General features: G+C 41.4%; 1 protein-coding gene across 1 annotated transcript in view; it reads left to right on the top strand.

The window, feature by feature from the left end:
* FSHR (follicle stimulating hormone receptor) overlaps positions 1 to 14,871 on the top strand; it is an 80,737-nt gene that overhangs the window by 16,285 nt on the left and 49,581 nt on the right. The gene's annotated exons all lie outside the window — the stretch shown is intronic.

Below are 14,871 nucleotides of genomic sequence, written 5' to 3'. Positions count from 1 at the left end.
TGTTCTGGGAGAGATACTGAAAAGCTGCAAGTGGATTCTTGTGCCACCTTATCTCGTTCAGACAAGAGAAGACACCCCTTGGCTTATAACGATAAGCTACAGCCCTGATCGATTTGATCTGTGCTTTTGTCCTTCTTCATAATTTGAGCTATTGATTCTATTTATTAAAACTAATTTAAAAAACACAAGCCCTGAGTGCTCTGCTGTTCCAGATCAGGCTGCTCCGGGCAGTCTGATCTGAAGCTAATCCATTCACTGCTGATTTATTTTCACTCTGTTTTCAAGCAGAGTTCTGTTCTGTGTTTCATTTTTTTTTGTCCTCTGTTTCTCTCTGAGAAAAAAGACATTTAATTTCACACCTCCAGTGAGAGCAGGGGGGTCTAGATTCCTTTTTCTGACATATGAAGTAAGCTCAGTAAAGTTTACCTGGCTCACATTCGTGCAGGTTTTGCTCAGATGGTGGCCCACAGTGTATTGTTCTCTGTTGTCTTAAATCAAAATACTACCTTTATGCTAGAAAAGAAATCTCAGTATTTGCCTAAATGCACTCATCTTGCCATACTGGAGTTAACAGGACTCACCGTGTTCCTGAATTAAGGGCCAGCAGAGGAAATCCCTTCCCTACTTCTTTCTGGGAAGCACAGGTTTGTCTGAGGGCTGGGGGATAGTTCTCTAAAAATAAATATCTTTATTCAGACTTAGAGAAATCAAATAAAGCCCTTGCTATTAAAAACAGATTTAAAAAAAAAGCCTTAAGGAGCTAGGTACCTTTTAGCACCAAGCTGGGTTTTAGTCTCTGGCCAAGGATCAGCATTTAGTGACTTGGTGGTATTTATTTACTGGTGGTGGTACTATTGCAGCCTTCTTTCCCTCAGTTTAACACAATTGTTTAAACCTTCAGCCTTCAAATTCTTCATCTGGTTAAAAGCTCTCTGGGTGTTCTGCTTGTGCAGGGACTGCATTTTGTCTCTACTGCATCTCTCCATGTTTGCTGCTGTAACATATTCTTTCCGCAATAAAAAACCTCATAGCCTGTTCCTAATTTATCCTGAGGTCTGCTTGGTCATCCTCATAGTCTAAAGCCTGTGATTTCTTCTGCAATATGTCATAACTATCAGCTGGAATCAATCAGACAGAACATAAGCATAGATATCATCATGAAGGAAACAGGCATAGGGTAATAGCCTCCAAAGCCTTTGTCTGCTTTTAAAAACCTTATGCTTTACTTCAGAATCAATATGGACACAGAAGAATGGAGTCAGTACTACTGAATCTTTCTTTGCAGGTTAGAAATGCCTTATGTAGGAAGATATCTTTGTTTTGACTCGAGAGTCATAGGTATTGATTGGATACTTGCTACAACCAACCTTTAAGCAAACATGCAACTGTTCAGATATTGGTAAGAAAGCGAAGCCCCTCAGCTTGTTTATGCCGTGATCTTGCCCTAAAGCTTCACAGACATGTTGTATAGCCCAGCAAAGATCTTCTGCGAGTGGTCAGCAGCTCAAATTTGGCCCATCAGCACCAACCAAGAGCATGCTAGATCCTCTTTCCACAATCCCCTGCTTTGCCTCCAGGCAGGAGTACAGCCCCGCAGAGGCAGATGCCGATCAGTTTTTCCTCTGTAGGAAGGCAGCCCCTCCTTTGCCTGCTCTCTCCCAGCAATATAAGCCATGGCTATGGTAAGGCCGATCAAGCATCCTGCGTACAAGAGGGATTCTTAAGAGCTGCTAAAGGTAGAGTAAGAATAGGGCAAGCATTTAAGATGTATTACCGCAGTACTCCTTCAGCCTCCAACTAATTCCAGATCAGGGGATTGTCTGAAATTCTTGTTGTTTGTTTAGTAACCCTAATTTATCTCTCCTCAGATTATTTGTACGTTCTACCTGTGAGCCCCCATCAGCTTCTTGCACCCAGGCAAGCTGCATGAAGGAGCTCTGGCAGTCCATGTGCACTGCGAGAAGAGCCAGGTCCTCTTGTTTGCTTTGAATCCCGCTGCTTCTGGCCTCACCTCTTAAGTTGTTGTAATGGACGAGCTGATAAAGCATCAGTCCTCGTCCACCCTCTCTGGGATATTTTGCCGACCTCTAGCAACACTTTAAGCCTTCCATGCTGAGAAGTCCCAGCCAAATTGTTTTTTTCCTCTTAGGGAATCCATATCATGTCTTCTATTGCCCTCTTCTATACCCTTTTTGAGATGAAAGGGATCAGAACTACACCCTCTATTCAAAGACTACGTCAACCACTTGGTTTTTTACTGTAGAGAAGGGGGAGGGAGGTTTTAGAAAAAGAGTGGAGCAAACAAGTAACACAAAACATTTAAGCATTTAGAGTATTATGAGCCCGGAGTCTGCTTTATAGTCCACCCTCCAAAGTGGGGGTGAGGAGGACAGTAAGGGACAACCTGAGATTTTGCAGTGGCAGTGCATTTCCCCTGATTTTACAAAGATTATCAAAATTACCTAGCAAAAGAATTTGTGGAGAGCTGAAATGTTCTTTTAATATTTTTATTATTAAAGAAGGCTGAAGCGTTCTTGTCGCATTTATTTTTGGAAATGTCTCATGGAGCTAATTCTGTGCAATGAAATAGAAGTCTGAATGTGGCACTGAAAACATTACTCCTGGTTCAGTTTTACCCTTTATTCTTCTGGCAAAGGGAGGGGGACTAATCCTTGAATTGTTTTAACCTAAGGAGCAACCACTTCTTCTGCAATGTACAAAAACTTGCACTAGCCATGAATATTGACGAATACTTCAGTGCTTCAATCTAGACATAGAGCACCTGTTTCAAAGAGTGCCGAAATAGGTGGTGTTTGCTTGTGCTGATCTGGATATGTCTCCCCATTTTGGTAAAGCTGTCCCAGGCTGGCTGCAGTGCAGGTTGTTTGCTGCTCTGATGTGTGTCTCAGCAGAGAGATGTGTACCTCTCCAACTTTGCCTGCCTCAGGGACATCTTGAAGAGAGTGATATTTTGGTAGTTGACCCTCTTCATATATTTGGCTTTCATGCATTTATCCATTTTTTCTTGAGTGCCTACCATCCACAGTGTCCTGTAGCAAGGAGTTGCATCGTTGAACTACGTGCTGTGTGAAGACTGAACTTCTGCTTTGCAAATCTTCACCCAGCTCTTATCTTACTGCCCTGGTCATCATACATGCTTGTCACCTTGCTCCTCACTCCACTTCCACGTCGCTTATGACTATGGTGTGCAGGCCCCGTGCAGGTCTCCGTGGGATGCCATTCACGACCTTCCTTCACTCAGATGAGTTTTACATCTGTCCTTGTTTCTTCCAGTCAGGTTTTATCTAATTTTACGCAAGAAGATGCCTATCACAGTCATCTAGAGAGCTGATGACACAGTCAATTCAAGGCAGCTGATGGAAGGGTGCGTAGGAAGGGGACAGAAGTCTAGATTTCATCCAGTGAGGTTAGATGTTGCAAAGGATATATTTTCCCAGACATAACCGCTCAGCTCTTTCTTAGAGATCTTCCATAACCTGCAGCTGTGCCATGAGCGGGTCAAGTTTCTCCCATCTCTATGTCACTGTTCTGTCACCCTTTTTAAGAGGATCATACGTGTTTATTATTTTTAAGTGCTCCATAGAGGGTTCACGTTCGAGAAGCACTCTGAAGGTGAAAACACTAAGCCCATCTCTATTCTGAACGTAAGCTAGTGTTTCAGTTGCCAGTGTGGTCAAGCTGGCACCTTTCTGAAACAATAATACTCACTTTCAAATGCATTAAAGATCCATACTTGACACCAGTGCAAGCTTTGCCCTGTGTGTTACTGGGAAGAGATCTGTCAATCTTAAACGAAATAGAACAGTTAGTATTTTTAAGGCTACTGATACACTAGCTGCCGTGCTGTATTTATTCCGGAACATTATTTTAACATGTGAAAGTAAATTCACGGCTAGTGGAAGGTAGATAAACTCAGCATTTGCAGGGGCAAGCTAATTCTCACTAAAATAACAGGAAAACATAATTATTTAATTTTTTTAGTAAAAGGAGAAGTAATAAGGATTCCTTGTTTTGTTGTTCCCTTTCTATCAAATTGGTGATGTCTATGGGGAAGAGATCTCAATAACAGAGAAAAACTGTGAGGGAAGAGAGATGCTCTCAGGAGAGTGCAGGAAGAAATTGAAAGAGTCCATCCACCTGCAATTCATATCCCTGTGAATGTTTCCCTCAGCAATCACCAACAGATGAGCTGAGAAAAGTTCTTGGCATGGAAACTGTGCGGCTAGGAAGAGCACCAGTGACGTGGGAATGAGCGGTGAGCAATGGCAGTAAATGGGAATGTTTATAGGACTTCAATAAAATGTGCATAGTGCGTTACAGTGCAAGGACTACGAGCTCTCTTACGTATGCAGGAGCCTGTCACTCATGTTAATCTCATGGGTGCTCCCATTCTCAGTGTGCTCTGTGGTTCATCCTCTTGCAGAGGCAGCAGCAATTCCAGGAGCCAGCTTCTGTCCCCCTGGAAATAGTCAGGGGAGACACTCAGATTAGAGGAAGGCATGACCAGAGGGGATGAACAGGAGGGTTTGCTGCTTTGCATGGTGCTAGAGTAACAAAAGGTGGGGATTTTTCATGTTTGTCACTTTTAGTGTTATTTCAAAATGTAAGTGTTTAAAATTTAAATGTGCACTTCAGCACGTAAAAAGAAGATAATGCTCCACTCGCCACAGTGGGGGAGAAGTGGGAGCATATGGCCTAGGCCCAGCATATTTCTGAATTTCAGTATAGTTAGGTCAACATAAATCTAGCTGGTGTCCTGAGAGCAGCGGAGTACATGCCGTTTGCATCCAGGACCCCTTCTTCAGGAGATGCTGTTTTTCCAAAGACTGCCAGTTGTGTTAGCTATGTTTGGCACTCACGCTGCTCTTTGGAAAATACAGCACATATTAGATAGCAGAGAGAATATTTACTTTTACAAAGCTCGTACTCAGATCCAGCAGAAAAAAAGAGTACGATCAAGTCTCCAAGTGCTATTTCTTAAATGGTTTCTGACTGCTCTGGCATCAAGAAGTATCAGATATCTCATTACACCTTCAAACAAGCCTTTGGATATATCCAAATTAATCCAAATATTTGGTGGGGACCCTGTTACTTATTAGGCTGTGTGTGCTCATTAAGGAATGTAACAGTGAGTATCTTTCTTTCTTTCTATTTTATTAATACTCTGTGATATTTCAGCTGTGTCCCATTAAGCAATGTAGGTATAGCACCTATGAGGATATGGATGAGAAAGCAGGTAAAAAGCACACTAGCTCTTTCTAATAAATTCCTCAAGCAAGATAAAGTGACAGAGGGAAGTTATTTGGTGTTTTGCTAAAAAGCGATGGTTCAGCAAGACGTTTTGCAGAAAAGCTTTCTCTTTCTCTTTTACCTTCACTAAGGCGTCCAACCCAGAACTTAAGGAATTTTGTCTCTGGACAATCTGTCTCAGTCAATAAAAATAGCATCACGTATGGAGGGCCTGACAACATAGAAGGTCACGAGGTCTTAGAGGTAGAAACACTACACACAAAGAACACTTGTCACCTTTTTGCTGTGACCTCAGCCGATGAACAAGCCACTGTTCTCTCCCTGCTGTGGATTAAGATCTTTTCTGACACATTGTTGGGACAGGAGAAGAGTTGAAGTGACTGGCTGTGTGTGAGCAGGATGGCTATTCTTGCTCTGAATCAAAAGAGGGGAAGAAAGTTTTGAAGACAATACCTAAAAAGCCCCCTGTTTGGTTGGACTGTGGACATTTTCCATAACCCTATTTGCCTTGACAAGTTGCCCACAGGAAAGAACACAAAGTACAACGCTCTTTGTGCAAGAAGAAAATACCCAGTACTTGTACAATGCTCCTTTTGTTAGGAAATTATGCAGAGATATTAATATAAATAGATGCAACACTGAGAGTGTGCTCAGAGTGAATGAATTTTAATGGCTCCTCACCATAAAGATGGTTGCAGATATCAAGGTCAGATTTTAAGGAAGTTGCACATTTATCACAAGCTGTACATTTCTCAAAGGCCCATGTGAGTAAGCTGCGAGGAACGAGGATGTGCTCTTCTAAAAGCGGTGTAATGTCTTACAGGATAATCGATACTAGTAAAAGTATAGCTATTTGTAAAAATAAAGCAATGGCTATTTTCTGGCTCTCTGTAAGCAAGACTGGATAACTTCATTCACTTGTGTTATTTATCCTACACAAAACACTTTTCACAGCATGCCCTTGACATTAATAGAAGCAATTTTAACTGTGCTTTCAAGCTTACTGCTGGCCTTTATTGTGGGTAACCCACTCCCAGCAGTTAAACTCTGCCTGGGTGCAAACATGGTAACTGTGATTCTGCTCATAGGCCTAAAGAGGACTTGTTTGTTGTTGCAATTTGTGCTCAGTAGCAAACCTTTTTTCTCTGTGTGTACATACTGTAGAGGAATCCAGAGCTCCAGTTTTGCTTTGCTGTGCTCATGCTCCCGGCAAGCTTAAAGAAAAGAGGAGATCCTTCCTGCTAAGACGGCATTGCTTTGCTGTCTGCTTTATCTGCTGCAAGGGTGCTGGATGCAAAGTTTGCCCTTTGATTTGCAGCCGCCCGGATCCACCGAAGGGACCAACGTCCTTGTGTCAGAGGTTGCACTGCAATAAGTCTGCTTGGGGCAGATATCATTTGTCTTTGTTAGATATCTTGTGCATTACTGCGACTTGCACCTAAATCTTCAAGAATATTGTTTGTCAGGCGCTTTGCAAAATGAGCTGACACGCACAGGTCTGAATAGTCGTGACTCTGTTCCTCTCCAGCTTTATCTCAGCGTAAAGCAACCCAGCCTAAGTACGGTGAAATAATTGCACTAAGCATAGACCATTAAACATCTCAGATCGAGTAAAAGTCCTGGTGTTGCATCTCTTTTTCTGATTGGGAATTTTGCAATGGTCCCTTTTTTTTTTCCTCCCCCTTTTTTTTTTTTAATCCCCCATCTCCAGATTCATCCCACCCTATTCAAGCAGAGGTATTTGAAAGCATCTTGGAGTTTTATTTTTAACTGCCTGCACGTGTGACCTCGGAATGAAGCTATCTGCAGCGTCGGGGGGGGATGTACAGTGTTACTGAGGACAGCGTATGCTTTGTGCAGAAATGAAAAGGGTATCAGTGCTGAGACTAAACATACCATGGGTTTGGAAAACTAAGGCAGGGGGGAGGGAGAGTGAGTAAGTTTTACAAGCATTTTGCTTGACCATTTTTGCCACCTTTTAGATGCTTTTTTTCTTTTTTTCCCTCACAACAATTTTCTGTCCTTCCTTATCGCTCTTTATCAGCTGTTAGCTGCTGAGGGGCACTGTGTGCAACTTATGAGCTGACCTAACCAAGGTCCAGGGGGTAAAACAAATCCCACAGCAACTTTGCTGTGTGCCTGTGTGAGAAGCATCACGGCTCTGCTGGGGAAACGGGCATTTCGTTATCCATGTTATGGTATTGCGGGCACTCTACAAGTGAAATGCCAACAGGACGTCAGCTGTCTGATCTTCAAATGCTTCCCTTCAGCTTCTTGTGCCTGGGTGGCATTATCACGCCGAGCAACTATTCACTAAATTTAGAATAGGAATGCCATCAGTACTATTCATTATCCTTTTAATCTAATTCATAAAAGAAAAGGAAATTGATTTTTAAGGGAGGCCACTGGTAAAGATGAAGGAGTGATTTTTCACAAGCTACTGCACATATTGCCTTTTAGATTCAGACCTGCAAAGCAGACGGGCATCGCTAATAACTTTATCATCACAGTTCTAATTGTATTTACTTTGTCTGTACATTGCTTTGTTTAATAGCACACAAAGCAAAGTATTTTCTTTCTCAGAGATGCCCCTGACATCACTCCCAGACCTGCAGAGATTCCCAAGTAGCACACCCAAAAGGAGGACGTGCACCCTCCCAGATTTATCCTGCGTTTTTCAGACAGAAGACTGATTTTCCCTTGTATTGCTGAGCATGACGTTACACGGTACGGAATATCTCCCTCGTTAGTTCGGGTCACCTGCCCGTTCGTGTCCCCCCCCCAGACTATAGCCCACCTCCCGGGCAGCAAAGTGAGAAACAGAGGCAGCCTTGATGCTGTGCAAACACTGTTCAGCGAAAGCTAGAAGGTTCATGTATCAGTATGGTTTGGGTCAAAAATCTAAACCACAGCACCCTATGAGATGCCATGAAGAAAATTAACTCTCTCCTAGCCAGGGCCAGTACAGACTGCAACTCAGGAAGGGATCTTTGGTTTCCGTCTTCTCCATAAAATGTACATTGCCTAGGTTTTCCTTGGAATACTCACCTTTACCTGCGTTTATTATCCCATAAAAGGAATAAACCAGCTGCACGGCTGAGATAGCTTGTCCTTTCACAAGCATTTGAAGGGGATGAGCAGCTGATTTAGGCGCATTAGGTAAATGCAGTGATTAGATGCTTCAAGCCAGATTGTGCATATTAGCGAGGGATTACAGCCTCTCTCTCGTAAATCAATTTACATGTGTGTAAAGTAGGGGCTCTCAGACTCTCAAATGCTTGGATCATGTCTCAGCTGAAAAAATGAATTGCAGAGTTCTTCCGCCGTTATTCAAGCGTGTCTGTGCCATCAGAGTCCCCTTTTTGAACTGAATCCATGAATGGTTATTATTGGAAAAATATTCTTCTTGGCTTTGGTTTTCCGTTAAGACGATGGGGTAGCTCTCCGAAAAGAGGAGCCCGTAAGACGGTGGGAGCGGCGTTTTGGCACTGCCAATGCCATTCCTCATGATCCTGTCAGCCTTACGAAGTCGCAACCTCAGCACCTCCTGGAATTGAGGCAACTAATATAAATCTTTCTCTGTTTTTAAATTAAAGCCTCATGAGTGTTGAAAATAGCTTTGCAGCATGATATGAATGCACTCTAAAGACTTTAAAACCAGAAAGCAAATAAACCTGATCTTTTTGCGTTTAGCTTGATGGTTTTTGAAGCCTGATGTTTTAGCATCCGATTTATGAGTTTTGGACTCTTCTCTGCCTGCTGGTAGGAAGGGGAAACCATAGCTATGTCTGAAAGCAGCTACAAACTCCTTAATAGGTTGCAGAGCTCTTCCACCTAGGCAGCTGATTAGGAAAAATACTGTCATGTTCATGTATATCTGCATATGCCCCTTCCTAGTGAGGTGTTTACTAGAACCAGACCCTAGTCATAGTGAAGTCGTATGGCAATGTGAACCCATTTCAGTGAGCTGGGGGCTCAGAAACCTTCCTCATAAATTTAAATTAAAACACATTTAGCTCAGAGGAATCTCATGATTCATTCCAGTGAGAATTAGGACAAATGTTTAGGGCCAAAATGACACAGCTCAATTGATTTACACCATCTGGGACACAGTCTGCAGTATCTATTTGTCTCCTATTATAGCATGAGAAGCAAAATAGTCCTTCACTGTTGCATTGACTAATCAAGCAAAACCGGAAAAAAAAGAGGGTACAGGATTTTGATGATTTTTGCATTTAATCAGAGCACGCTAAATAGGTCATGGCATCGTTTTGTCTTTTCCTGATGTAAAGCAAAGACTCATCTGTTGCTTGTGCTGGAACCTCCAGCACATCTCCAAAGCTAGACACAAAAACAAAGAAACAACCCCAAAAAAATCACAGAGAGTAAATTAAATTTCACTGTAAATCTTTGTTTGACAAAATACACATTGCTGCAGAGGATTAGAAGGTGATAACATCAGTCTATTAGCTCAGAGATTAAAGTAAAATGTTCTTCAAAATCCTATCACATTTATTTCTTTGGAACCAAATTTGGTGATTTAGCATTACAGTCACCGAATCTTTTTGGCTTTTTATTTTATTTTCCTTTGGTCCTTAAATTATAAAGTTTATAGTATCTGCTTGATATAGTTCATTTTAACATCATGAATTTGCAATTTACATGAGCCAGGGAAGATAATTCTACAATGCACACACTTTCTGATTAACTGTGTGTGACTTAAATAGATCTGAGAAATGAGTTTTAAAAAGTGTTTTGAAAGACCTAAATTCAACCATGCTTTATGAAGCAGAAATTATTTTTTTTTAACTAGTCTAATTTCTGATAATCAGCGCAATCCTTTGTTGTGAAAGGTTATTGCTGGGGGGAGGGGGGGGGGATATGCTAAGGAAGGGGGCTGGGAGGAGTGGGCACCAGTGCGGTGTGGGAGTAAGTTCTGGTGGAGAATTTATGAATTTCAGCCAAAGAGCATCTTCATAGTTGTTCAAGAAAAAGCTTGTCGGCCCAGGGTCTGAGAACTCATTTGATGAATATGCAAAATACATCACTTTGCACATAAATGGCTAACCTTACAAACCCACTGTATTTACATTGATTTGCTTAGTGGGCACAATTCATGTGTTTCCTATGTACTTTTTTTCAAGAGACATTTAGCAGAAATGACCCCTCTGGGTCTACTTTTTTTTTAACTTGTAATTTACCAAGTCTTTTTAATCACCCATACCTTGGGCACCAGATACTTGAATAATGACGTCCAGTCCTCCATCCCTTCGTGATGAGGTCGGTCTGATTTCTGTCACTGGATTCATGTGGGGCTAGATGGAAGAATGTTAATTTTTCTGGAGGTATTTTTTTCCCTTTCTGTCTTATGTCCTGTCTGCCTGAACTGCGTCAGCTGCAGAAGACTATTTTAGGAAAAGTTCAGTCAATCTCTTCATAACTGGAAATGTTAGAGGGTTATTCAGGAACATTTTACCCGTACCTGCTAATTTCTGTTGTTTGCATCGTCCTCTCGAGGCTTTGAGATTAAGTTGGCATTATGATATTTCTCTTATACTAGACACAGCCATACAGAAATGAGATGTATTTGGGTTGTTTGCTCTTCACGGTGATATAAAGCGGTGTAAGTCACCTGTGTCGGTGGCTTCACATTAACTGAGACCCCACTGTTTTAAATAACGAGGTTTAGACATCCCTGTATAAATAAACAAATCAGTAGGAGGTAGTTCTGCCCTAGTCCTGACAGGTCTAGCCTTAATTAGCAACAGGTTTTTAGTAGTTTTGTAATACAAGAATTTACTCACACCCATTCATGAGACAAACTAAAATGCTATAATAAAGCGGCATATAAAACACTTAAAAATGAAACATGGAAAAACCTGTGGGACTTGTGCATGTTCAGTCCAGAGAAATACAGTCTGACTGTAAGCTTATCTGTTCTTCCAGACGTAAAAGGACATTACTGCTTAACAGACAACACTCTCACTGGTAAGGAAAACAGAAGTAGGTAAAAATCAGTTAACTATTAAGCCATATTATGTATATATATAAGTAAGTATTTCTGTTATAATTCATAACACACACATATATATATATAAATATGTAAAGTATAAGTGTGATTATACAACTGCAGCAGACAGCTTCAGTTCCTATCAATAAACTCCCAAGAATCACTTTCAACAGATGTATTTAGATCAGAATTTAGAAATTTCTCCTGGATATCAAGGCGTGTATAGAAGCAATGGGCCAACAGGCCAGACTTAAACCTAGCTTATACTTCTGTATGTAGGGAATAGCAATAGTTAATATTGCCGTTCTTCTATTTCCAGCCATGTATATTGCCTTCTCATGGTGCAGGATAACCATGTTACCATTTGGGGCTTGTTTCCTTCGCTGGGCTTGTTTCTGCTCTCTCATTTGTTAAGTTTCTGCTGGCTCCAACACTGGAGTCCTTGCTAGGACTTCTGGGACCTCCTGTAGCCCAAATAACATTAGCATCACTGGACTTTGGACTTAAAAAAAGTGTCATTATCTTTTTTTAATTTGTCTCGGGGAAATCAAGTCCAACTGTAATGCCTCTGGAGAGGATGGTAGGGTTAAGTTCCCCCTTGTCCTCTTTGGTGGCACAGGAGCCTAGCCCTGGTTGCACGATGCTTGAGCCTAGGCAGGGAGAGGTCCCTTGACCGCTGACCATCCTCCTGGGGCATGAAATACAGGAGTTTACACCACTCGGGCTGAGGGGGGACTTGGTGCCAGGCCTCCCATTCCCTGAGTCTGTGCTTCGGCTGCCAGGGCTGCGTCGAGAGACCGCGATGCCTTCCTCCATCCCGGCAAAGCCTGCTGCGAGCCAGGGGGGTCCCTGCGTGTGTTGAGGCCGGTGCTACACCTGCAGCTCCGACGCAGAGCTAAAAGCTCTGGGAGATGAGATTTAGTGTTTCCTGGGGGCTCACTCTGCGTACAGATTTTTGGATCACCCAACTTTCTGCCTACCCTTTCTCACGCCTGATGGCGGGCACCTGGCTCTGGGTTTTCAATTCCACACCGTGCACTGAGTGTTCAGGCTTTTCAGTGCTTTCCTTGCTGGTGCCTAAGTGCTAACATAATTTTTTAGGACCAAATACCGCATCTCTCCAATAAGCACATGTTTTTTTAAAGAGTGCTTTTGTTTACATGTCTTGACATGAAATATACTTGAATGAAGGTGGGCTGTATTCATTTCTTTGACCCTAAAATAATGCCAGCAACAAAACCAAGGAAATGCTTTTCAATTATTTTCCCCGTGTACCTTGGAAAGAATTGGTACTGAACAGCCAGTATCTCAAGTTAAGTACAGATTGATTCTTGGAGCCTAATTGGTGAGATTTATTGACAGTACAGCATTTGGCTAGTTATAATAGACTCCTATTCATTATACAGTTGATAATTCAACAGGTAGCTGACTCTAATTTTCAGTGTTCGTTACACCATTAAGGCTGACTTTATTAGCCTACTCAGAGATGTTTAAAGACAATTAACCTTAATTTTTTAAAGTGGAATGTGAGACTTTGGCTATTAAACTTCAATTCCACTTAAACTGCTCCAGGGCATTAGACACGTGGCTCCTGAATTCTGGCACCTTATTAACACAGGATAGCAGGGTATTCAACAAAGAAACTCAAGGTTTGATTTTTACTTCTATGCACTCGTGACTTTCCTCATACAGGTAACCTCATCTATGAATGAGGTTCCCTTCTTTTAATTAGTTTCAGGATCAGGCTGTAAATTGTTGTTGTGGTGAAGCATGGCATAGGCCAGTGTTTAATTAAAAAATTGCAAACGTCCTGATGATCTGCGCCTGCAGAGAGAGGATTCATTTTAGAACATTGCCATAAAAAAAATTATACGTGGCTTTTCAGACAGAGCCTGCTTTCTAGGTCTCCAAAATTAGGCATGCGTTTCTATAAAGGAGAGTTTAGGAAAGGTTTCAAAGTAGATCAAAGTTAAAGAGTTTCCTGATGGTTCAGCTTTGTAGCACTAAGCCTGCTGGGTGTTCTGCAAGGATCCATTGTACCTAGCTGCACTCTGAAAACACAGCCATAGCTTTGCATGCATTACACTGGCCGTGTTTTCAGTAGGTCTTTACAAATTGCCTAATCCAGGTTAGGCCTTTTCTGGAAGCTCGTTAATCCTTCTAACATTTGCATAATGATCTCATACTGTAATTCTTGTGTGACAGTGTGTTGGAGCTCTTTCTGACTTACATTAATGATAGTACAAGAATAATGGAATACCAAATTGACTTCATCATCTTTCGGGACTCAGAATACCATAAATTTCAGTGTTTAAAAATGTGGGGGGCCAAGTTCTCTCCTGGTGTAATCACAGTGACATCTTTAGAGCTAGGTGAGGTGTGCGTTGACTTTGTCCCACTTAAGTAAATATTAACTCATATTTAGGAATCTAAATGAGGGAGTAGATTCTACTAAAGACTTACAATTAAAAAATAGGAATCTTTCACAGTAGTATTCTATCAGAATATTACTTTTTTCCCTAAGACTTTGATTAAAACATGATAATCTCCCATGAAAATTCTAAACTAATCAGCTGAAATAAAAAATAGATGAGGATTGCATGAATACTTTATGCGAACGGTAAGAAAGTAAGTCTCTAGTTTGGAGGTACTGTGTTAAAAATTGCAGGACTACACCGCAGGTAATACCAGGCTGAGTTCCCATTTCTGTCCTCCTGCAGAGGTTACAAAAAGGCAGCACAGACGCGAGCTGAAAGGCAATCTCAAGCAGCCATGCAAAACCAGTTCTGAGACAATAAAAACGAGGGATAGTCCAGGAGGCATGCTCACTGAAAAGAAGACATCCATAGTAATTCAGAAAACAATTCATTTCCATTTCCATGGGAAAATAGGCTAAGAAACTGAATCACGGGGTGATATTCACATATGTAACACAAGTGATTTTTTTTAAAGAAAAATACCATTTTTTAACAACTGTCGCTCAATGCAACCAATATTATCTGATGTCTTGCTTATTTATCTGCTTGGTGTTTAATACGTGGCAGTTTGAATATGACTTTTATTCTCAGCAGAAAATCTCTACGAAAACTCTGTGGGCTTTCTCGTGTCTCAGCTATGCTTTCTTGACCTGGCATCTAGTCATAAGCATATCATGTGAAGCATGTATCTTGATGAGCAGGTCATGTTAATATATGCAATTGTTTGCACTCACTACCTATGAATGATTAAATGCATGAAAGAAAACAACTACCCAGATAACACCTTATTTCTCCAAGGAGTAGTAGAAACCCTACCTTTCATTTGCTGAGTGCCCATCAGAAGTTTTGTAGTCCTCTTTGTTTATTGTGATAAAAGGGGATGAGCCCAGGTTACAAAAAGGTTCATATGACATTTTAAATATTTTTTCTTCATAAAGCATATTCTGTGACCTTCCAAAAATGATTAAAATGTTGTCTTGGTGCACGTGTGATCAAGTTGTACATTCCAAAGGCCCAGTTTTGTGGCACATCATGAACTAATTAGAAGAGAGACTGCGAGAAGCAGTAAAGGATATTAAAGTTGCACTGATGGGAGATAGTAGCTGACTCCTT

Source organism: Haliaeetus leucocephalus, unplaced genomic scaffold (genome assembly GCF_000737465.1).
Source record: "Haliaeetus leucocephalus isolate CR32 unplaced genomic scaffold, Haliaeetus_leucocephalus-4.0 Scaffold577, whole genome shotgun sequence".
Lineage (NCBI taxonomy): Eukaryota > Metazoa > Chordata > Aves > Accipitriformes > Accipitridae > Haliaeetus > Haliaeetus leucocephalus.
The sequence above is the reverse complement of the archived record's forward strand: the minus strand, read 5'-3'. Positions and strand labels throughout refer to the sequence as shown.